Source organism: Neomonachus schauinslandi, chromosome 8 (genome assembly GCF_002201575.2).
Source record: "Neomonachus schauinslandi chromosome 8, ASM220157v2, whole genome shotgun sequence".
Lineage (NCBI taxonomy): Eukaryota > Metazoa > Chordata > Mammalia > Carnivora > Phocidae > Neomonachus > Neomonachus schauinslandi.
Genome location: NC_058410.1, coordinates 3,469,354 through 3,494,141, shown reverse-complemented (window position 1 = coordinate 3,494,141; position 24,788 = coordinate 3,469,354). Strand labels below are relative to the sequence as shown.

Sequence of the window (24,788 nt, the reverse complement as noted above, 5' to 3'; positions counted from 1 at the left end):
TTACCACGTCATGAAGTTTTGAAACACATTCATTTACTCACAGAAAAATAAAATGATACCAGATAGGCTTAAATTGCTGTAAATGCAGACATCTGAGGAGACAGCGTGATCTGATGCCCACAGGCTGTTAGCTAGGAACAACCCAGTGGGACACTCACAGCAGAATCCCACAGCAGTTGTGAGACCTCGTCCTTAGAGCGGGTCTGTCCAGGTAAAGGAGAGAAACTTTTCTGGGACATGTGCAAAAATACATTTTTAAAAAGAAGATGAGGGGCATCTGGGTGGCGCAGTCGGTTGAGTGTCCAACTCTTGGCTTCAGCTCAGGTCATGATCTCAGGGTCCTGGGTTCGAGTCCCGCGTCGGGCTCTGCACTCAGTGGGGAGTCTGCTGGAGATTCTCTCTCTCCCCCTGCCCCTCCCCTGGCTCTGTCTCAAATAAATAAATAAATCTTTAATAACCTCAGATGGTATTCATGTTTCCTGACAGAGTTAAGCTTCGTGACACATGACAAATTCAATGGCAAGGACAGAAGTGTGGGGACATCCTAAATCTCTCAATCGATTCTCACTTGGCATGAGACAGGATCAGTGCAAGTGAGGACCTGCCCGCTTTTCAGGGCCAAACCATCACTTGCTGAGGTCCATTACGTGGTACTTTGCTTTTCTCTCAAGGAGCAAAAGGATGGCTCTCTGAGACCTCGGTTTGTCTGCCTCCACTCTGTGAAAACGTGGCCCCAAGGGCACAAACCCTCTCCCAGTGTGAAGAAAGGAATATTAAGGGTTAGTGTGCCACAATGCATAGCTTTGTTCAGGGGTCTCTGAAGACAGTTTCCAGCAGTATTTTTCACCTATCAGACAGATCATGAAATAGCAACGTTTGGAAAGACTTTGCCTCAAGGTGAGCTCGTCCAATCTCCTCACTGAAAATGTGGGGAGGGGCGCCTGGGTGGCTCAGTTGTTAAGCATCTGCCTTCGGCTCAGGTCATGATCCCGGGGTCCTGGGATCGAGCCCCTCATCGTGCTCCCTGCTCCGCGGGAAGCCTGCTTCTCCCTCTCTCACTTCCCCTGCTTGTGTTCCCTCTCTCACTGTGTCTCTCTCTGTCAAATAAATAAATAAAATCTTTAATTAAAAAAAAAAAAAGAAAACGTGGGGAAAATTAAATCCAGGGCCATCTGTGGAGGTGCCCAGATCGTGTGGATCCCTGGGCCTACACGTTGGATTTAATTATTTTCCTACTCTCATCTTTTTCACTTTTATTAAACTATACTTGATATGGGCTGAAAAGCGAGCTCTAAACCATGTCTGGGAAGTAGCATTGTTTTTGTTTCTCTTCTACTTCATCTCATGTACCATTATTTTGTGCTCAATTGCATGTATTGGTAAAAATGTATTGAGTCAACGCTAATATTAGTTTTATAGTTTTGCACATATAGTGATTGTGATTCTAGAATAAAGCATATGTAATTTAACCCCATGACTTCTTTCTAGAAATATTAAAAAAAAATTTTTTTATTTAAGTTCAATTTAGTTCACATAGAGTGTATTATTAGTTTCGGGGGTAGAGTTTAGTGATTCATCAGTTGCATAGAACACCCAGGGTTCATTCCATCACATGCCCTCCTTCATGCCCATCCCCCAGCTACCCCATCCCCCCACCCGCCTTCCCTAGGGAGGCAAACCCCCAGTTTGTTCCCTAGAGTTAAGAGTCTCCGATGGTTTGCAGAAATGTTTTCCTTTTGAAGAACAAGATATCTCCTAAATTATTTCATGTTCTTCTCTTTCCATATAAAGGTAGTCCAGCTAGAGAGCTCCGTCACGCAGCTTTCTCATCTTGAATTGGAGTTTAATTGTGAGTTTTTTAAATGCCTGATGGCATTCAGTTTATTCTGAGGGAAAGCAGAGCTTGGGGCTCTCGAAAGGCACCTGAGGGGCACGGAAGTAGGAGCAACCGAGAGCAACCAAGAGCCCTCACATCGCCCCTCATATTATCTAACCCTTCAATACAGGCATCCTCATGGTCATTGTAAAGTGAGAACACTGGGTTCACAGACATTTAGGGACTTGTCCCAGGGCCCCCAGCTGGCAGGTGGCAGAGAAGCAACCCAGGTTGTGGGCTTGGGATCTGCACGGTTCACAGCCCCTTCCTGCTCTGCCCCCAAAGAGGTTACCCTCAAGCTGGTCAAGGCGAGTAAGAGGCAAGAAGGAAAGATGAAATGAAACTATGTTTCCCCTACAGCGGGAGGATGTAAAAGTGAGAAATCTGCACGCATGAAGTGAGTCACGTGTGCCCTCAGGAAGCCGGGAGAAAAGGTCTGGGCTCGGCGACAGGAATTCCCTGTTTCGCTCATTTTCTTTACTCGGTCAGCTGGTCACCTGCAACATCTCGGCTGGGTCCATCGTAATTCTGTAAGCATGTTTCTCATTTCCCCCTCAGTTTTACTGGATATACAAGCCTGGCTTTTTCTTTAAATTGGAAACGATCAACATGAGGTTAAGACATCAGGTCACAACTAGATTGAAAAAGCAGGCTCAGTTATTATAGATATAAAAAGTTTAGTGTTTCGATGCAAATAATTAATGTGTATTAGAAACTAAATGCATATTTATTATATGTGCTATAATTAATAGAGCAGCTAGAGAAATACATTTCAAAGAAAAACGAGATGTACATTATAATTATTTTTAAAAATACATCCCGCCGTGTGGCCAGAACTACCTTCTGTGATAAGAAGTAACTGTGTGCCCTAGTAAATGACCATCAGTGCAGTATTCCTCATGGAAATCCACTGCATGGTCTTTCTAAGTGATACCTTTTTAAAGATTCATTGCAATTTACTATCAGTGGTCACCAGATCTTTAGATTTCAGAAACATTTTAAAGAAAAGACGGGGCGGTGGAGGAGACATGAGGAACCAATTTCCAGTTTTATAGGCCTGTTCTGTAATTGTATTTTACGATCACATCAATGGATCTTGACAAATTCAGTGAATTAGAACACAAATATGTAACGATTGCAAGTCAGTAAGTATAACTCTATAAAAATTTCACTACACCTTTTTTTTTTTCTTGTGTCACTTTAGACTGGGAAAAACCTTGTCACCCACACATAGTTGTTCTCCAATACTTAGCACCCCTTTTCTGTGTGGCATATATTCAGCTTTCTCAGCCAGCTCTGGGACAGTGTCTGTCCCTCTCCACCCAACAGCAGGTGTCCCTCAGTTCTGCTGCTAGCATGTCAGGCATGCAGACTCCCCGAACACACACACACACACACACACACACACACACACACACACACACACACCACATGAAAGAGAGTAGGAAGGAAGGAAAAGAAGAAAGAAAGGGGGAGGGAGGAAGGAAAACCAAAGAAAAATAAAAAGGAAACCTAATCCAGCAACGACAGAAACTTTTAAAGTCTGGGAAAGAGAGAAAAGGAAATTGTTTATGCCAAAAATTGGCCACAGACTAACGCAAGGCTTGGTCCAAACTCTGGTGACTCACTGACCCATATGGGATTAGACCTTGCAAGACATAGTCAGTGCTCATTAGTGGCTGGTAAGTTCCCGCAGTTCTTGGAGGAGTGCCTAAAGGCGCCCCAGACCTCCGCGTTGGTGGACACGCACCCCCCATCACTGGCATTCACCCTCCCCGCTGCCATCAGCTCACCTAAATTTCTTCTCTCCTTAAAGACATCACCGTCACGTTTTTTCCTGACAATTCCGCCATGCTATTTCTTTCATTTGGGGCGTTTTGTTTAAATGTTTTATTTCACTGGTCATTTCATATGCTCCTGTCCTACCAGTGAACCGGATAACAAGGTCTCAAACAACAGCACCCAGCCATACTGGTGTGGCTGTGTGTTACTCACACTACATTGCAGGACACAAATATTTCAATATTTGTGCGTTCTACGTCGTCTCACCATGAGCTGGAGGCACAGAAAACCTTTTGTACGTAGTAAGAGCTGTCTCTTGATGAAGCTGGTCCAGGTGCCGTTTGAGCCATGCCCTTGTAGCAGTTCATTTAATCTTGACAACAATCATTAAGGTAGAAATAATCCTTTCCATTTTATTATTCCCCATTTTACACACGAGGAAGCCAAGGCCCAAGATCCCTCAGCTAGTGAGCGGTGGAGTGAGTAGAACGCTTGCTATGCTTGTGGGGTGAAATGCTGCCTTTACAGAATAAAATTCAGTTCAGCATAGATTGTAGGAGAAAACCAGGAGAACCGCGGGGTTTGCTTGTGGCCAGAGCAGTGTTGCAGAGGGTTTAAACGTTTCGGCTCTGCCACAGAAAGACCTGGGGTCTGAATCCTTGCTCTGATACTTCACTGTTGCCTTTGGGCATTTTACTTACTGTTTGGAATCTGTCCTACCACCTGGAAAATAAGGAATATTAGTGCTTTCCTCATATGCTCTCGAGAAATGAGAGATATTATAAACCAATTTAGGAAAATCACACTGGTTTTAATATGTTCTACTGTTAAAAATCTGTTTGCAAAAAAATATCAAACGCTGTAGATGGGGCGACATTACTATGATTATTATCCTTTTTGGAGAAATCTGCAGAGTTTAGATATAGCCTTTATTATAATCTGTAGCAATTAATTTAAACAGTGAAGTAATTTGTTGAAAACTTTCCATTTCTGGTTTTAAAAATCTAGTTTAGGGCGCCTGGGTGGCTCAGTCGTTAAGCGTCTGCCTTCGGCTCAGGTCATGATCCCAGGGTCCTGGGATCGAGTCCCACATCGGGCTCCCTGCTCGGCGGGAAGCCTGCTTCTCCCTCTCCCACTCCCCCTGCTTGTGTTCCTGCTCTCGCTATCTCTCTCTCTGTCAAATAAATAAAATAAAAATCTTAAAAAAAAAAAAAAAATCTAGTTTAGAGTCCAGTGACTCGGCAGGAGAAGATGGCGACCGTGTGGGATGAGGCTGAGCAAGATGGAATTGGGGAGGAGGTGCTCAAGACATCCACAGAAGAGGTTACCCAGCGCACACGGCTGCTGGACAGTGAGCTCAAGATCATGAAGAGTGAAATATTGTGAGTTACCCACCAACTCCAAGCCATGAAGGACAAGATCAAAGAGAACAGTGAGAAAAATCAAAGTGAACAAGACCCTGCCATACCTTGTGTCCAACGTTATCAAGCTTCTAGATGTTGATCCCAATGACCAAGAAGAGGATGGTGCCAATATTGACCTGGATTCCCAGAGGAATGGTAAATATGCAGTGATCAAAACCTCTACATGACAGCCATACTTCTTGCCTGTGATTGGGTTGGTGGATGCTGAAAAGCTAAAGCCAGGAGACTTGGTGGGTGTGAACAAAGATTCCTATCTGATCCTGGAGACCCTGCCCACAGAGTATGACTCTCGGGTGAAGGCCATGGAGGTGGATGAGAGGCCCACAGAACAATGTAGTGACATCGGGGGCCTGGACAAGCAGATTCAGGAGCTGGTGGAGGCCATTGTCCTGCCAATGAACCACAAGGAGAAGTTTGAGAACTTGGGGATCCAGCTTCCAAAAGGGGTGTTGATGTATGGCCCCCCAGGTACAGCGAAGACCCTGCTGGCCCGGACCTTTGCCACACAGACCAAGGCTACCTTCCTGAAGTTGGCTGGCCCCCAGCTGGTGGAGATGTTCATTGGGGATGGTGCCAACCTGGTCCAGGATGCCTTTGCCCTGACTAAGGAGAAAGCTCCATCCATTAGCTTCATTGATGAGCTGGATGCCATTGGCACTAAGTGCTTTGACAGTGAGAAGGCTGGAGACCGGGAGGTGCAGAGGACAGTGTTGGAGCTTCTGAACCAGCTGGATGGGTTCCAGCCCAACACTCAAGTAAAGGTGACTGCAGCCACCAACAGGGTGGACATCCTGGACCCCGCACTGCTCCTCCGCTCAGGCCGTCTGGACCGGAATATTGAATTCCCCATGCCCAGCGAGGAGGCCTGGGCCAAAATCATGCAGATCCACTCCCGCAAGATGAATGTCAGTCCCGATGTGAACTACAAGGAGCTGGCCCGCTGTATGGATGACTTCAGTGGGGCCCAGTGCAAGGCCATGTGTATGGAGGCGGGCATGATCGCACTGCGCAGGGGTGCCAAGAAACTCACGCACAAGGACTACACAGAGGGCATCCTGGAGGTGCAGGCCAAGAAGAAAGCCAACCTGAAGTACTACGCCTAGGAGGTTGCCCACCACACCTGCTCCCTGGTCTGGTGCTGGGTAAAATTGATAATAAAAGATGGTTGCAAGTCAAAAAAAAAAAAAATCTAGTTTATTTTTCTAAAACATCTCCTCTGAAACTGCAAGAAAAATCCTTTTAAGGGCAGAGTCAGTAAAATATCAGTAGGTAAACAACAAGGAACCTTTCTTAGTTCCTAACTGTAGAGCCTGTCCTTCCACCTTACTTACTATATGTCCCCGTCTCCTCGTCCCCTCCGCTGCCTGTCCACAGTCATCCCCGGTGAGAAGCATAAGGGAATGCGTGTGTACGAGAAGGCAGATTCTCCATCATTGACAGGTTAGGATGACTGGAACCCAGAAAAAAGGGTTTATTTCTAGCTGCTTTTGCACATCCTGTGCATGGTATGATAATCACTAATATTTACCTGAAATAAAATGTTTAGCCTAGAAAGAGCGTGCTTGCCTTGATAGCTTCATCCTTATCTATGCTTGTTACCTAGTTACATGCTGCTTACAAGGCCTTAGAAGAGTTTTGTTGGAAGTTTGATTTGTCTTGTCCTCACTCTTAATTTGGCACCAAACTAAGGCGGAGTGCCCGGCTGAAAAACCCCACGTGCAGTGTAGACTGTGTGTGATTTGGAGACCCTAGCAGATCATCCTCAAGCGTTGGACAAATTAAGGTCAATTCTGCACGCTGTTGTTTTGTTTTGCAACCTAGTTGAGTTGTTTATTTCTTATGCCCACACTTTTATTGTTTATTTGTCACGTGGACAACACTTCCTGCTGGCAGTCTGTCCAGGCGGGGATTTTCTCTAACCCAGGAAATGAAGTCATCCGACATCTCTGTCCCTGTCTCTGAAGGGACTCCGCCTCCCCTTCCCGAGAGAAGCAGGCACTTCGGGAGTATTTATTTCAAGACAGATGCAAAGATGGTGACAAATAAATAGAAATAAATGTGCTTAATAGTGTACCAGGGCATGCAGAATCATTCCATTTCTGCAGAACTTTGGAGACGTGTGAGAACTCGATGTGATTCAGGGCTCTTTTTATATAGCCACGGAAAGATTATATAACATGCAATTTTGACTAAAAAAGATGCTAACTACTTGAGTCTTTCAAACTTTTTATTGTTTTATAATTGATTTTCTGGCTCACAAATAACACGCTCTACTTCTAATTTGTACTTTTAGCTAAAGTGAAAAGAGATGCCTTCTCATGTTTCTACATAAAAACACGGACTTGATCTCATGATCATTTCATTGTGTACTTGCACTTAGAGGTTTTCCCTCTCAGTTTCCCTAAAACACTGGGTCAGATGGCATTGAAAACAAATGACATATTCTTAGGGGCACCTGGGTGGCTCAGTGGGTTAAGGGTCTGCCTTTGGCTCAGGTCATGATCCCGGGGTCCTGGGGTTGAGCCCAGCATCCAACTGATTTCCTGCTCAGTGAGGGGTCTGCTTCTGCTGGTCCCCCTGCTTCTGTCCCCCGTGCTTCTGTCCCCCCCACCACTTTTGCCCCTCCCCCTGTGTCTCCCTCTCCCTGTGCCCCTCCCCTCCCCCTACTTGTGTACTGTCTTTCTCTCTCTCTCTCAAATGAATAAATTACAAAAATCTTTAAAAAATTACTTATTTTTAGATTAAGGGATTAAAAAGAGAAACCAAGAATTATGTTTATATAAATATATGTTTATTTAAAATATTTGATTGAGATATAATATATACCTATATACCACAAGATGCATCCTCTATTTTTTGTTTTTATTTTTTTAAAGATTTTATTTATTTATTTATTATTTTAGAGAGAGGGAGAAAGAGAGAGTGGGAGGAGGGGCAGGGGGAGAGAGGGTGAATCCCAAGGAGACTCTGCACTGAGCATGGAGCCTGAGAGGGGGCTTGAACTCACGACCCTGAGTCATGACCTGAGCCAAAACCAAGAGTCGGTAACTTAACCGACTGCATCACTGAGCCACATGATGCATCCTTTAAAAGTGTACAATGCAGGGGCATTTATACACTCACAAGGTTGTGCAACCATCACCACCATCTACTTGGGGAACATACATCACCCCCAAAGGAAACGGCACACCTCTGAGAATTTACTCTCTTTCCTTCTGTCCCCAGCTCCTGAGAACTGCTCATCTACTTTCTGTCTGTGGGTTCATCTATTCTGGACATTTGACATAAGTGAAATCGTACAGCAGGTTGTCATGGTGACTGGCTTCTTCCCCTTGGCATAGAGTTCCTAAGGTTCATCCATGTTTTAGCGTGTATCAGTACTTCATTCCTTTTTACGGCTGAATAATATTCCACATTGTGTTTATCTGTCAGTTGACAGACATTTGGGTTGTCTCCCCTTTGGGGCTATTATTATATTGCTCCTATCAACACTCGGGAACACAAGCTTTTGTGTGACTATATGCTTTCAATTATCTTGGGTAGAGATTTACTAGTGGCTTTGGTAGGTCATAGGGTATCTCTATGTTTAACTTTTCGAAACTGCCAAACTGTTTTCTGCAGTGGATACACCATTTTTACTTTCCCACCAGCTGTGCACAAGGGTATTCATTTCTCCACTTCCTTGCTGACATCTGATGCTGCATATTTTATGAGCCATCCTAATGGTGTGAAGGAGCTTCTCATTGTGATTTTGATTTGCATTTACCTAATGACTAATGTGCCTATTGGCCATCTGTCTTCTTTAGAGAAATATCTATTCACTTATAACTACTAATTATTTATCTTTTTATTGTTGAGTTGAGGAGCTCTTTATATATTCTGGACAGTAGATTCTTATCCCATATGTGATTTGCAAACATGTTCTCCCCCCCTGTGGGATGGGCTTTTCCAAGGTTGATAGCATCCTTTGAAGCACACGCGTTTTTAATTTTGATGAGGTCTGGTTTATCCATGTGTTCTCTTATTGTCTGTGCTTTCATATGATCCTGAAAGAAACTGTTGCCTAATCTAAGGCCATACAGTTTACATCTATGTTTCTTCTAAGGGTTTTATAGTTTTAGCTCTTCCATTAAGGCTTTGATCTATTTTGGGTTAATTTTGGTATGTGGTGTAAGGTAGTAATTTGTTTGAAGTGTGCTTCACTTAGCACCCAAACGTTTCTGTATTTATAGGGAAGAAGAAGATTATGCATTAATAGTATTAGAACATCTATGGAAAGAATCCTATTATGCAGTATTTCTAAGCACGTCTGAAGTTCAACATGTCATAAATAAATGACAAATATGTAAATAATGATACTGTGGGGCTAGAAATCCAAAGAGTACTAGGGGAAAAAAGGTAGGAAGTCAAGACCCATCTCTGAAATCACTTTTCCTTGAGTGTCAGTGAAGGGCAGTGAACATGCTAACTCCACCCCAAGCCACGCTGCGTCCGTGTCTGAACCAGATCTATCGATGTTAAACCAGAGAAACACTGTGACCATAATCATCTGTGTTATTCTCACACTTTCCTCCCTTTGTCTAAAAGAAAGCCAAGTAAAACACACCAGGCACGGACTTCCACAAAGTCAAATACGTCCCACTCTAAATGAAAACAGTACAAAGAAAACTGTAAAGTGTTTATGTGTATTTTATGTTCCGCTCCATAAATTAAGAATCTGCATAAAACTGCATCTTTGTCTTCATTACACTTTAAAAATTATTATGGAAGCATTTCCATTCCTGCCGTTTATGAAAATGTCTATTCTAGACTCATGCTGTCCAGTAAAACTTCCTGTGATGATGGAATGTTCTAGATCTGTGTTGTCCATACAGTGGCCATCAGCCATAGGGGGCCACCGAGTGCTTGAAACGTGGCTTGTCCAGCTAAGGAATTAAAAATTTAATGTTATCTAATTTTAATTAAGTTAAATTGAAATAACCACAGGTAGCTGGTGGCTCCTATGTGGACAGCATAGGTTTCCCCATCTGATAGCTCTAGTCTGCCCAAAAAACCCCACACACACAAATCTTAGAGTAGCCGGGACGGTCTATTGAAATTGTAACCTATTTCAAAAACAGGAAAAAGTCGAGATACAGCTCTTGTGGTAATTTGTATTGGTTAATTTAAACAGCAATGCATATTGCTAGAATCACTTCCTTTTTCTCTGCCAAAGGAAAGAATATATGCAGACTTCTGGCTGGATATACCCTACATGCTGCCAAGCATGTAACTAAAATTAGGCAAAAGTTTAATTGCTAATAGTTTTTTTTTATACCCTGTGAAAATCTTGGAAAGCACATAATCATAGAAGTCACATTGAGATAGAAATGTGAAACATTAGCAAGTTTGTCAGTGAGCAGACAGTGTCTCTTATCTAAACAAAGATCGTAAAGCATTTTCTAATATGGACTAGAGAAGAGGAAGGGGCCTTCGTGCTCTACTAAGGACTATCTGGCCCACTTGTTCGCAGTTTCACCTTTGCGTGTGCAACAGAAATATAACAAATTATTCATGCAACATGCTATCTTAAGAATTGTGAGGGACTCTACAGACGCCAACTCCTTGTAGATAAAAGATCGTCCCTAATCTATTATGTGATTGAATTGTTCTTATAATGGAATTCCAGAAAATATTGACAGATATATTAACATTTAAGGAAACAGTTTCTCTGCTCAAAAAGGAGTCCTGGCTGTTGAATCATCATGTTGTATGCCTGAAACTAATATAATGTCATATGTCAATTATGTCTTATAAAAACATAAAAAGGTGTCCTGGCAAGATCCTAGTTTCAATCTCTATTCCTGAGCAAGCCACAGAATTGCAAACATTACAATAGAAATATTGCCAAATAAAAACAAACAAAAGCAAAGCTAAACGAAGAAGTACAAAAAAAAAAAAAAAAAAGAGGTTTTCTTCTCGGGGCTAGAAAAGAGTTCTGAGGGCCCACTGACAGTAAATCGAAGGGCCAGATCTAATGGGTCATATTTCTGTGCTCAGGGACTTAGGAATGGTCAAGTCACATCTGCTCTGTTAAAAAAGAAAGCAAACATGCAGAAAGGTGTTACATGGAAAATGGGAGTCTCCCTACCAATCCCCAATCTCCATATCCACTGCCTAGATAAAACATTTTCCCTTGTATCCTTCCAGAATGTTCTCTGCACAGATATTTATATGTAATAGGCAGCCTTCTATTTCAAGAAGTTACGTAAGTTTTAAGAGCTTGGATCTCTACATCAAAAACTAATGATGTATCGTATGGTGACTAACATAACTTAATAAAATTAAATTAAATTAAAAAAAAAGAAGATATGCTCTGAATTTCTGCCCCAGAAACAATGTAGTCACTTTGGACTCCTGTTCACACCACACACAGCCTGTCCTCCCAGGACGGTGTCATGCTCATGGCTCTGGGTTCATCATCTCTCCTCTGAAAATGTTTACCAGCCTTGCAGCTGGGCTCCACACTGTCCTCCATGTCCCCCAACACAGGGATGTCACCTGGTTCTCTAACCACGTGATGTCATGCTTCAGCACAAGGGAAGGGGGACAGTCAGGAGCAGACTCTGCCAGCCCAGCTGCCCCACCGTGGTGCACACATCCCACCGGGCACGCACCTCTACATGCCCCGCTCACCCTGTCCATGGTCCCTGTGAGCTCCTGTCCCGGTCCCTTGTCCTTGTCCTGGTCCCTGTCCCAGTCCCCTGTCCCATGCCCTCAATCCTCACCCAAAGCCCATGCTCCCTGTGTGACACAACGCAGGGGGCAGAGTCTGATTGACAGACCGAGGTTTCTAGGGCAGGGCTCATGTTTTGTTCCTATTTCCGTCTGTCGTGCCCAGTACAGTCAATCAACGGTTGAAAGACAGGACCCCAAATATTTGCTGCCTCTGAACTCATGAGATTGTAGGGAGTCCCAGAGAGCCCATCGCGGGGACCGCTATGGAATTACAGAGTGGAATTAAAGAGTGGAACCCTCTTCAGCACACCTGCAGAGCCCGGGAGCCTGGGGCAGGTCTGGCATCTAACCACACACGCACCAGCCCCCCAACCACGGGGCCTCACAGCTGCGGGGGTCGCCAGCCCTGTGTCCTCTGGGCCTGTAGATGCCCGCGGCTGGGCTCATGGGCACATCCTGGACCTCCCAGGCCCCACCGCCACTGTCTGATGTTGGGGGATGGCCTGACACAGATCTCTGCTTACTCCCACGAAGTAAGCAGAAAATCCCACTCGTTTCCTCCCAGCTTACATTTGTCAACAAGTCTGTAAATGAAACAAACAATGGGTTTGTGAAAACGGCAAGATCTTGAGATCTTGATCTCAGCTCTGCCAAATCTCCAGTGTAAAAAGAAAGAAAGAAAGAAAGAAAAAAAAGAGCCAACAAAGCAAAAAGAAAATTTGGACAGCCCTGCTTCCCTTCCCCGCCTCATTTAGGCTCCAGGTCAGAAGCTGGTGGCAGTCCTGGGGGGTTTGTGGACTGTGCAACCCTGTCTACACTAGAGCACCGTGGGGGCCTGACCTCGGCCACGCCTAGGTTAACTGTCGTGGCTGCTGGCGGTGGACCGTGCCCGTGGGACCCGAGTGGGGCTGGGATGGGGTGGACTGGCTCACAGAGCAGGCCGGTGGGTTCTGATCACAGCCAGGCGCTGCGGGTTTGCCTTGTCCCGGACACACCATATATAAATATATGCATGGTTGTGTTTGAAATACTTCTTTAGATCCACCTTCAATATCCCTATTACTGTGAAACTAAAATAACGTTTAACCCCGATTATATCTTATTTAAACAACGCAAAATGCTTTTGGGCCCATCGACAAGGCCAACAATAAAGCATTGTGTGGTTTGAAGAAAATCTGACAAGGGTTGCAAGGATTATATTCAGAGTTCCAATGCGATGCACTTCCGTTATTAAATGCAGCGTAGTTTGGCTACATGCTCCTTTTGCGGTCCTTAACACCCGTATGTCCCTCTGTCTGGTCTAGTAAAGCCCTAGAACATAAGGGAAGGAGCCGAGCAGGCTAACCCCTCATCCAAACCCTCTGCTCTGTGGGGCTGAGCTCCCCCATTACAGCCGAGGTTCTTGGGATGGCCCTCCGCCCCTCAGCCTCTGATGCCTTCCCCTTCCTTCTGCGCTGCCCAGCCTTGCCTGCACCCAGGAACCTGCTCCTCACCTGGGGGGCTACTTTCCCTCTCTGGGTCTCTGTATCTTCACCTTCCTTGCTCTAGGTTCTAATGATTATCCTCATTTCTTATTAGATATTTTAATGGGAACTTTATTTTCCAAATGAATCTAGCTGGAAGAAGACCTTTAGCGGGGGGATGGGTGGGGGGGTGGGCAAGCGGTCTCTTTCTTTAGCATAACAAGTGGGGCAGATTTGTGCTCCATCCTGCTGGGGAGCAAGAATGTGGAATAGAGTGAAAATCCAAAGGACAGGTATTTCAGAAGAAGCAAGATTTTAGCATTTGGAGGTGCCCAGCATGAAATAGGCCAACACCCTCCAGCCTGGCCATTTGCAGACACTCCAGGAACACATCGGGGCCACAAACCTCCCTTTTCATAGACATCAGTGCACTGAGTTCTTTATCCTCGGATGCCTGATTTGGTCATCAAACTCGTTCTTGTCATTTCCCTTGGTCAAATCTTTTCTTTAGATTGGCAAAATGATCTGTGGAAGCATGTATCCACACTCTGAATTTTCATTTTAAATTACTTCAGGTTCAAATTAGTGAGCTTTCACTTATTTCTACTCGAACAGCACAAATGATTGTTTTAAAATATGCTCAAGCATAGCGGGTCTTTTCCCTCTTTGGCAGAAGAAATAATGTTTTTTTTTTTTTTTCCTTGAAGACATCATTTCTCTTGTTTGTTTGAGCAATGCATGTCAACATTACGAGTCCTCTTAGAAGTTTCCACATCTGAAATAACGTCCTGCGTAAAGTTTGCCTCCTGTAGTTGTGAGAGAAATGTTTGAAAAGTGGTTCTGATATTTTGTGATGACAACTTGTTCCCTATTTTTTCCATATTCTCAACAGTATAACTTTTAAAAACTAGAAAATATTTCTCATTTCCAAATGTTTATTTTTCTTTCTACAAATCAGATTCCAGAAAAGTTCAGATCTTCAAGTTTAGTTACTTTGACAAGGACATAGCCAGGAACCAAGGATAAGAAAGAAAGGGGCTTCTGCCCTAAATGAGTGCCCCACCGATTAAAGGCTAGCATGGCTTAATTAGTTTATTGTCAACATTTCCAGGTGACAATCAATTAAGAAGCAGGTAAGAGAAGAAGGAGACGCTTTCCAGAATTGTAACCACAGGTGAGAGCAAAAATAACTGTCAGTGTGACAATAAGTAAAACCCAGGTTATCTAGACTCAAGAACTCAGAACCACACAGGGCCATTTGCAACAAGGAAAAACAGCCCTCGACCCCAGAAAAATCTCTAAAGAGATGTTGTATTGCAACTAATCAAGGGATTCAATAAGCATGTTCAACATCTTTGGGTTTTTTCTTTTCTTTTTTTTAAGGTTGAGATGTGTGTTTTTAATGTAAATTCAGTTTAATTAACATATGCTTTATTACTAGCTTCAGAGGTAGAATTTATACATTTTTTTTTTAAGATTTTATTTATTTATTTGACAGAGAGAGACACAGTGAGAGAGGGAACACAAGCAGGGGGAGTGGGAGAGGGAGAAGCAGGCTCCCCGCAGAGCAGGGAGCCCGATGCGGGACTCGATCCCAGGATCCTGGGATCATGACCTGAGCTGAAGGCAGTCGCTTAACCAACTGAGCCACCAGGCGCCCCAGAGGTAGAATTTAATGATTCATCAGAGATGTGTTTTTTTTTTAAGATTTATTTATTTATTTGAGAGACCGGGGAGAGAGCATGTGCGGGAACATGGTGGGGAGAGCGGAGGGAGAGGGAAATTCAAGCAGACTCCAGGCTGAGCGCAGAGCCTGATGCAGAGCTTGATGTCATGACCCTGAGATCATGACCTGAGCCGAAACCAAGAGTTGGATGCTCAACCGACTGAGCCACCCAGGTGCTGCCCCAGGGTTGAGATATGCTTAAGACATCATTTCAGAAAAACTTCCTTCAAAACTTTTCAATTAAAAAAAGATCTGGCAATTGTCTAGGAAATTCACTCGCGTGTACCACCAGAATCTTTAAAGAATCTCCAATGAAAGACCTTTCAAACTTAAACACTGTCTCCCTCTGAAAGCCAAATAGAAAAACAGACAACAACACGAAAGGAAAATGAGTGTAAAGTGACAGAACTTCTAAAAGTGTAAATGTAAAATGAATGTGACTTGGACATGATTATCTTTAACTTTCTTTTTTTAAAGATTTTATTTGACACAGAGAGAGAGAGAGAGCACAAGCAAGGGGGGCGGCAGAGGGAGAGGGAGAAGCAGGCTCCCCACTGAGTGGAGATCCTGACATGGGGCTCGATCCCAGGATCCTGAGATCATGACCTGAGCTGAAGGCTCAACCGACGGAGCTACCTGGAGCCCCTATCTTTAACTTTTGTACGTAGCATTTCAATTCCACTTTGAAAGCAACCAGTAAATAGCAAGACTCTTAGGAATAGTCTTGCAATAATAGAAATTAGAAATACATATCTTTCAAAAGAATGTTAAGGGGAAAAATTAAATTATAGGGACATACAGCAATAATCATGTGTTTTTATGTGTATTTTAAAAGCACACATAGAGACTGCGTTGCTCTTGAATATGTCAAATAAATGGTCTGGAGGTGAACACACCAGGTTCCTGAGCACCATTGCTCCTGGGGGGTCAGGAGGAGGCTGGGACTCAGGATCAGGAAGAACCTTGATGTTACTGATAATCTTTCCTTCTGAAGATAATCCTGAAGATAACCTTTCCTTCTCACGACTTGAAAGCTAATGTGACAGAATAATAACTCTCCATTCTGGATGGTTAGGATACAGCTCTATGTTTTATTATTTACTTTTTATTATTATTTTTTTAGTTTTTGTTTGTTTGTTTCTTTAATGATTCTATTAAGAAAAAAGAATTCCCCCGAGAGCTCATCTGTGTGAAAGCAGTAGCCCCGGGGAATGATTTTAAGGACTTTCAGGGGCCAGTAACTTTACATGGGGCATCTTTGTGAGTCACTGTTTAGGAAAGAACGCTGAAGACAAACACGAGCATCCTGCGGGACGCTGTGACACTGAGCGGCAGGAACTCGGGTGGTTCTCATCCGTGCTCCTGTAAAGCAATCCACATTCTATCAAATAGCAGTGTCTTTCCAGCGAGCCAAGTGAATTTCCAGCCTTCTAGTTTATCGCAGTACTTTTATGAAGTCGGGGGGGGGGGGGAGCACAAAAGCAAACCCTTCAGAAACGTGTCAGAGGGAGGGCCTGTTGCTCCAACAGGAAGTCTGAGCGGTGGTCTCCCCGGGCTGAGACGGCCAGGTCGCCCCAGCCCGCGCAGAACAAGGGCAGTCTGCCTGCCTCCCTCCTCCAACGGCCGTAGCCGCGCTCCGTCTGCACAGTGGCCTCCGCCATCACACTTCCTTAGCAACCCGTTTCACACCCTGACTTTGAAATCATCCGCTATTTTGGCAACAGGGTGAAAATTTGCCGTTCGTGAACTTTTAAAAGGTCATCGGCTGGGAACAAGCCTGTTTCCTTTGACTCACCCCCTCCCCTATTCGTGAAACCTACCCACTGCGTTGCAGACAAAACCTCATTTGTTGAGGAAAAAAGAATGCACTTTTTGCATTTTTAAAATGGGAATATAAAATTTTATTTGGGGGATATTAGAAAAAAAAATGTCCTAGTGTTGATTGCCCCCATTTTATGTTTATACTGCTAATCAACAAAAGAATGAAACACGGAAAGCAACTCTTTCTGCCTAAACAATTGTGAACTTTTGTGGTTTACTCTTTCATGCCAATCATTAAAGTATACTTGTAAATCTCATAGTCTGCAAAACTACAAAAGTAATTGATATTTACCTTTTAACTAGTATTAGAATTTAAGACTGACACTTGATTTTTAGCAAGAAAAAAATGACCAATGATTATATTACTTCCAGACAAGGACTGTTTCATGTTTCCTTTTTTTTTAGTAGGGTCCACACTCAGCACAGAGCCCAGCCCCGGTCCTGATCCCACAACCCTGAGATCAAGACCTGAGCTGAGACCAAGAGTCGGGCACCCAGCCAACGGAGCCACCCAGGCGCCCAGGATTGTTTTGTATTCTTGCAAAACTCATTTGATAACAAATTCAATCAGCTTCCACACTGCCAGAGTCTTCAAACAATTTTACCAGGTGTATTTGAGGAGAAATAGAAGAAATTTGTTAAAAGTATTGAGCAGCTTTTATTGATTATTTTCAAAACATGAGAAAAAAAATACCCAAACTGTTTCTTGTCAAAGATTTTTAGCTGTGTAATTTATACTAATTAAAATAAACTTACTATTAAATTGATCCTTGTTAGTCTATAAATCAAGTAGCTTTTTCTTACTATTATGCATATGTATAATACACATTTAAATTTTTCTAAATTATAAAAAGGCTACCAAAATTAGAAAACTTGATGGGGCACTTGGGTGGCTCAGTCGGTTAAGCATCTGCCTTCGGCTCAGGTCATGATCCCAGGGCCCTGGGATTGAGCCCCATGTCAGGGAGCCTACTTCTCCCTCTCCCTCTGCCTTCTGCTCCCCCTGATTGTATTCTCTTTCTGTCAAATAAATAAAAATAAAGACAGAAAATAAATTTAAAAAACGTTAAAAAAATAAGAAAATTTGAGAATGCCTGTAAAATGTCTCTCTGCTCCCCCTGCTTGTATTCTCTTTCTGTCAAATAAATAAATAAAACATTAAAAAAATAAGAAAATTTGAGAATGCTTGTAAAATGTCTCTCTGCTAGTGAATTACAGTAATGTCCAAATAGATTCAAGACGTTCAGAAGTTGAGGGGCGCCTGGCTGGCTCAGTCAGAAGAGCATGTGACTCTTGACCTTGGGGTCATGAGGTCAAGCCCTATGTTGGGTGTAGATATTTAAATGAATAAAACTTAAAAAAAAAAAAAAGGACGCTCAGAAGTTGATATAATTGTGGGTCATTTTTACTCATTTCCATGAAAGCATGCTACTGCAGTAAAATACAGCAGGCAAACAAATATTTTATAAATAGTCGTTTTCACTCTAGTCTCTTTTTCCCCTAGAATGTGTGTTTATTAGAGGTGGCGTCGAGAGAGCACAGAGAAGGGTCCCAGGTTTCCGGAGATGCAGTGCTCTGGGTTTTCTCCTGAGGCAGGAGGCTCCTGTGACTGGTCTTCCCATTTTTCCGCTACGACCCTCCTCAGGAACGGCTGTGACGAGGCACACGACGAAAACACTGACAGTTTGGGGCGCCTGGGTGGCTCAGTCGTTGAGTGTCTGCCTTCGGCTCAGGTCATGATCCCGGGGTCCTGGGATCGAGCCCCACATCGGGCTCCCTGCTCCACGGGGAAGCCTGCTTCTCCCTCTCCCCCTCCCCCTGCTTGTGTTCCCTCTCTCGCTATGTCTCTCTTTGTCAAATAAATAAATAAAATCTTTTAAAAAAAAAAAAAACAAAACACTGACAGTTTAGCCCCGGGGGAGAATACAGCCAGAATCTCGTCTTTGCAACTGGCAGCAGTCTGTTTCTAGGAAGGATAGATGGGGATTCTGGGTTATCCTAAGCAAGCTGGCAAAGCCGGGGCCTTTCTATGGGACAGAGGCAAGGGCTCTCCTGCTCTCCCCGCAGAAAAAGTGCCAGATGTGCAAAACTGCTCTGAAGCAAAATAGATAAGATTGAATGGGTTACCACCTCTCCCCGGGGCCTTTACAATGCAGTTTTTTGTTACGTAGCATTTAATACACACAAGAGAGTATAGCTGTGAAACACAGAGCTCAGTGATAAAGCACAATGCTAAACCAGCTGTGGTGAATCGATCATCAATCATAATCATCAAGCACAGGACGAGGACAGGAATGTTTGCAGGGTCAACGCAGCTTCTACCTGCTCCTCCCGGCCTCCCTGCCTCCTCCCTGCCTCCTCCCCGCCAGAGCACCTCCGTTTCCTAGATTTGTATTAATTATTACCCCCTTAAAAAAAAGGAAGTAAAAGGAAAGTTTTATCACATATGCATGTATCTCTTGAACGCTTTTGTTTAGCTTTGCTTGGTTTGGGGTCTAAAGAAAAAATGTCACCATACGGAAAGCAATCTTTTGCAATATGCTTGTTTTCACTCAGAATTTTGTTTCTAGGATCCCTCCATGTTACAGCAGGTAGAAGATGCAGCCCTTTCCACTCTGCACAACATTCTGTGAACGGAACGGTTTTCATTCACCCGTGCTCCTGCTGATGAACTGCTGGGTTGTCTCCAGATCTGCTCGGGAGCAGGTGCTGGGGTTCCTCGAATGCTCACGCCCAGGAGCAGAGGTGCTGTCCACCCTGTGCATGATCCACTTCAGGACGGGCGTCTAACTGTTCTCCAGAGCTCGTCGCCAAGTTACTTCCCCACTAATAACGTGGAAGGATTTCCATTGATCCATATCCTTGCCAATACTTGAAAATTTTTGTCAAACGAGTAAAGTACATCTCATTCACATTTGTCTGATTACTGATGAGGTTGAGCCTCTTTTTGTATTTTTATTGGTCATTTGGGTTTCTTCTATGAATTTCTTGATTATATCCTTCGCCCGTCAATTGGATTGTCAATTCTTAAAATTGATTTAAAGAGTCCTTTGTATACTCTAGATACTAATCTTCTGTGGATCACTGGTGTTGCAAGTGTCTTGTGCCAATGTGTGCCATGCACTTTCTCTTTCAGGCTCTTTTGGTGAGCAGATGTTCCCAGTTTTAATGTAGCCAAGCCTTATCTATACTTTCTTTTGTGGGTAATTCTTTTAGTTTTTGTGGAGAATAGCCTTCCCTTCCCAGTGTCAGAAAGATATTTGCTTATCTTCTTGAAGTCTTAAAATCTTGCCTTTCACATGTAAGCCTTTAATCCATCAGGAATTCATGGTATGAGGGTGTGAGGTAAGGGTGGGGTTTTTACTTTCCCCCCATGCATAACAAAGTTCCCAAACCATCTCTTGAACAGCTTCTCCTTTTTCAAGGGATATCAAAGATCCTTTTCACTGTAACAGGAAAAGTCCTCATGTTTGGCTCACAACGGAAAGAAATTCTGTAGTGATGTGTGTGTGTGTGTGTGTGTGTGTGTGTAAATAAAGGTCTTTTTTTTTCAGGGTAAAGGGGAACTCCTCTTATCCCCAAAGTCACATCATTTCAGCAGTTTCTTACTAGATCTACTTCAAGTCAAGTGCTACGTGTGCTATTTGTTTCTGACTGTAGTAGTGTTCGGACCCAATGAATTCCTTTCCCAACAACTATACTTTAATGGCAAGTAAAAGACTCACAGGATTTCCTTTCTAAATATTGCTTGGCTGTTTGGGGGTGGTGGCTATAAAGTTAATTCATTTTGTTTTGTGTTTGCATTTTCTGGAATTTACTGGACAGATGCTGACATCAGGCAAACTGGCAGACAAAACTCTGGGCCCCTGGCAACCTGAACTCACTTTCAACCGTCAGGGAGCAGTCTGGGCACGGAGCCCACAGGTGTCCCTTTCACCTCCTGCCTCCCCCGCCCTTCCCACGTGGCCGCAGCAAGCTCCTTCTCCAATCTGCTAAGAAAGCCACCCTGCAATTCACTGCTGCCTCTCCACCCCACAGGACGCATTCACAGAGCACCGCTACGGGCCGTGCCCTGCGAGTCTCCTCGAGGACACAAAGCTTAATGAGGACGTTTTCTGCTGCCTTCACTCCTATAACCTCCTCTTCTAGAACTGACATCCCTGATTCTCACCACCCCTCTCCCACCCTCACCAGCACAGTGTGACACGGCCCCCAGTGCCCTGCCGATTCTCCACCCACCTCCAGGATGAGGTCAGGGCCTTCCTTGGAATTTTCCACTCTGCCCTTCTTACTGACATCTTCCTGACCCTCAGCATCATTTCATTCACTCACTGATTCGTCAACACTCTAGCACTGAATCAGTGATTTTTAACAACTCATAGGACCTTCATCTTGATAATCCAAATATACTGCCTTGGATGACTTTATAAGCACCTGGGCCAGCATTCAGAACTCGGCACATTCTCGATTCACCTGCTTCGAATGGTGTCATGCCTACCAAATCTGCTCTTGCGTTCTGTCGACAAACAGATATATTTTAAGTGATGGTGACACACCACCGAATAAGATGCGCATCTTGCCCAGGAGGGGCTCAGAGGCGAGTGGGGCATACGGGAACGTGGACGGGGACCGATGGACAGTTTGGTGAGGGCCAAGACAGAGAAATGGATAAGGTGACTGCTATCTGTAAGTCATTGTACATGGTCTCAGGTAAAGATAAATTCAAAGTCTAAGTTGACAAAGATGAAACTTATAATCAATATAACATAGTAGTAGAAAGGACACTGCTTTTAAGTCCTGAGAGTTTCCACTCCCAGATAAGAAGGAACAAACGCAACTCCCCTTATCTCTTTTGCTAAATGCAGCTATAAAATGTGGACAGACTGAATGGAGACACTATTTGAGGTCTCTGAAAATTATACAATAGCAGGTGGATTGGGAGAAAAGACCAGGAGTTGAAGTACCTCTGAAGAGGCAGTGAACCTACCCTTTCCCCCACCTATATTCCCCATTTGAATACAACACGCTTGATACCTGGACGGAGGTGTCTGATGCCTGGTACCTGATCAGTCACAGACGGAGCACCAGGAGTCCCCTCGCTCTGGCTATGGCAGTGGGAAATCCTAACATGCAGGGAGACATGGCCATTTCATTTCTTTTTTTCTCTTCTCTGCTCCCCGTGCCCCAGACCCCAGGCAATCTAGTGGTGCTGGTGGTGGCTCCGAGTTACAAGGCATCGGGGGCCCCCAGGCGTCAAAACCCTGAGGGCTGAGATTTCCCCTGCAATCAGCAGAGCCATGATCCCAAGAGAGGGGGCAAACTTCCCCTGCCCTTTCCTCTCTTCATCCCTCCACTGCTTGGCCCACACAAGAAGCAATGTGCAGGATACAACCCAAAATTACTCGGCACACAGGACCCAGGAAAATCTCAGCTTGCACGTGAAAAGACAGCCAACCAACATCAAAGCAGATATCGCTACTCAAAGATGTCAGATGATCCAGAGAGACGTCTGTTACGCAGACAGGATCTGGAAGACTGTGGGGGAATTTTCAATTTACCACCACACTGGCTGGAATATGTTTCCTTCCTTGGTACAGTTGCCCATTCTTGCCTCAAGTCTGAATGTTCTATTGTCTTTTCCATCCTTTCCCCATATTCCATTAGTCCCTTTTCAGGTTATTCATGTCTGTACCTCTAAGCAGTGTGAGTTTGCATTCAAATGAAGTGACTTGAATTCTCCTAAGGAAACTAAAATTTAACAAATAATAAAAATAACCATGTCTAGTAATTTTTTTGCCGAAACATTTGGCATGAAAATGCAATAAAATACAGTAGTCTTTGATATTCAAAAAGGCCAGTCACTTTCTTTCAAAATGTAATTGAAAATTTTCATGCTTAATGAATCCCAATATGTAAAGGAATTAATAGAGATGCTGAATCAGGTAAAGTGGCAAAAATGAGTTTAAAACAGGGCGCCTGGGTGGCTCAGTTGGTTAAGCGACTGCCTTCGGCTCAGGTCATGATCCTGGAGTCCCGGGATCGAGTCCCGCATCGGGCTCCCTGCTCGGCAGGGAGTCTGCTTCTCCCTCTGACCCTCCTCCCTCTCATGTGCGCGCTCTCTCTCTCTCATTCTCTCTGTCTCAAATAAATAAATAAAATCTTTAAAAAAAATAAAAAATAAATTAAAAAAATGAGTTTAAAACAATTATCTCCACGATGAACCAAAACAACCATATCATAAGAGAACACTTAATCAATCTCTAATGTGATTAATTTGTAATGCTGTGCTTTCCAGATGATACATCAGAGCCTGTGTTATATAAAATAAGAATACACGTAAAAGCAGTAAATTAAAATGGCAAAGAAGCATAGTCATATAGATGTCCGGCAAAGGCCCCATCAGACCTTTGATTCCCAGGACTACTGAAAGTAAACTTGAGAGCCACTCAGCAGTTGGGTGTTTAACAACACCATGCTAGAAGAAAGCATTATCTAAGAGGATTTATTTGGACCATCTTTGTGCACTGTCTAGTTGCCAAATCCTCACAATGAATAACTATTGAGCTCATATTGTGTGCAAGGTACAGCGCTGGGCTTCATCTTCCTGATGCTTGGATTTGCCTGAGGTCTTGGACTCCCTTCTCTTGTACTTAATATATTATTTCTCACTGTGACTGTGTCTCTACTCAACATTTGCCTCATGATTGTTTAACTTTCTTTCTTTCTTTTTAGAGGTTCTTTTTAGAAGGGAGGGGTAGAGGGAGAGGGAGAGAGAATCTTAACCAGGCTCCACATCCAGCTCAGAGCCTGATGTGGGGCACGGTCTCAGAATCCTGAGATCACGACCTGAGCCGAAATCAAGAGTCAGCCATGCTTAACCAACTGAGCCGACCAGGAGCCCTGATTGTTTAACTTTCTGTACCCATTTGCCGTCTGACCACTGGCTGGTTCAGCTCTGGTTTAGGTTTGCTATTCCTTACTTGGTGCATTCAGCCCCAAGTCTGGGTGTTGATAAATGAACCAAAGAACAAATAGATGTAAAGGCAAGAAATGATATCCATTCAGGGGTTGATGTGGTAGAGGAAATAAAGTATACACACACCAACCATCCCATTGTGGTGAGAGCCTGTGGTTGGCAGAATAATACCTCTCCACCAAGATGGCCATGTTTTAATCTCTGGAACCTATGAATATTTCTTTCCTTGGGGCCAGGAAATGTGAAGATGTGATTAAATTAAGGACCTTGAGATGGGGAGATTATCCTAGATTATCCAGATGGGCCCAATGTAATCAGAAGACTCCTCAAAAGTGAAAGGTGATGTCAGAAAAGGAAGCAGAGGGAGATTTGACTCCAGAAGAGGAGGTCAGGGTGATGCTCTGGGGAAGGGAAGACTCAACAGGACAGTTCTGGCTTTGAAGATGGAAGAAGGAGCCACAACCAAGGAATGCAAGTAGTCTTTAAAAACTCAAAAAGCCAAGGAAACCAATTCTCCTCTAGAGGCTCTAGAAAGAACACAACCTGCTAACACCCTAATTTTAACCTGGTAGACCTGTGTTGGACTTCTAATCCACAGAACTGTAAGATAATAAATTTATGTTGTCTTAGGCCACTGAATTTTTGGTTATTTGTTACATCAGCCATAGAAAAATAATAAAATACTCCAAATATTAAGGGCAGAAAAGTTCGGATAGGGGAGAAAGACTCCAGATTATGGAATGAAGGTAGTTGATTTGTTGCCTAACCTAAATTTAATCCAAAAGTTCTTTTTTTTAATCTGAAAGTTCTAATTAAAGTATGTTCACCTTGAATTCTTTAAATCAAAAGTTTCTTAATAATTCAAAATCTAATCACAAAGTTAGCATATAGCTCAGTAAAAGGACTAAGTCATGTGAATTGCTGACAAGTTAATTGTCCTCTGGGATTTTACTGTCATCCTCCTCATGAATTTGATTTATTGCTTCGGCGAAATCATATTACT

At 43.6% G+C, this 24,788-nt stretch overlaps 1 pseudogene; it reads left to right on the top strand.

Moving 5' to 3' along the window:
* Nucleotides 1-4,891: 4,891 nt before the first annotated feature.
* On the top strand, nt 4,892-6,185 carry LOC110583683 (annotated as a pseudogene).
* The last annotated feature ends 18,603 nt before the right edge of the window (nt 6,186-24,788 follow it).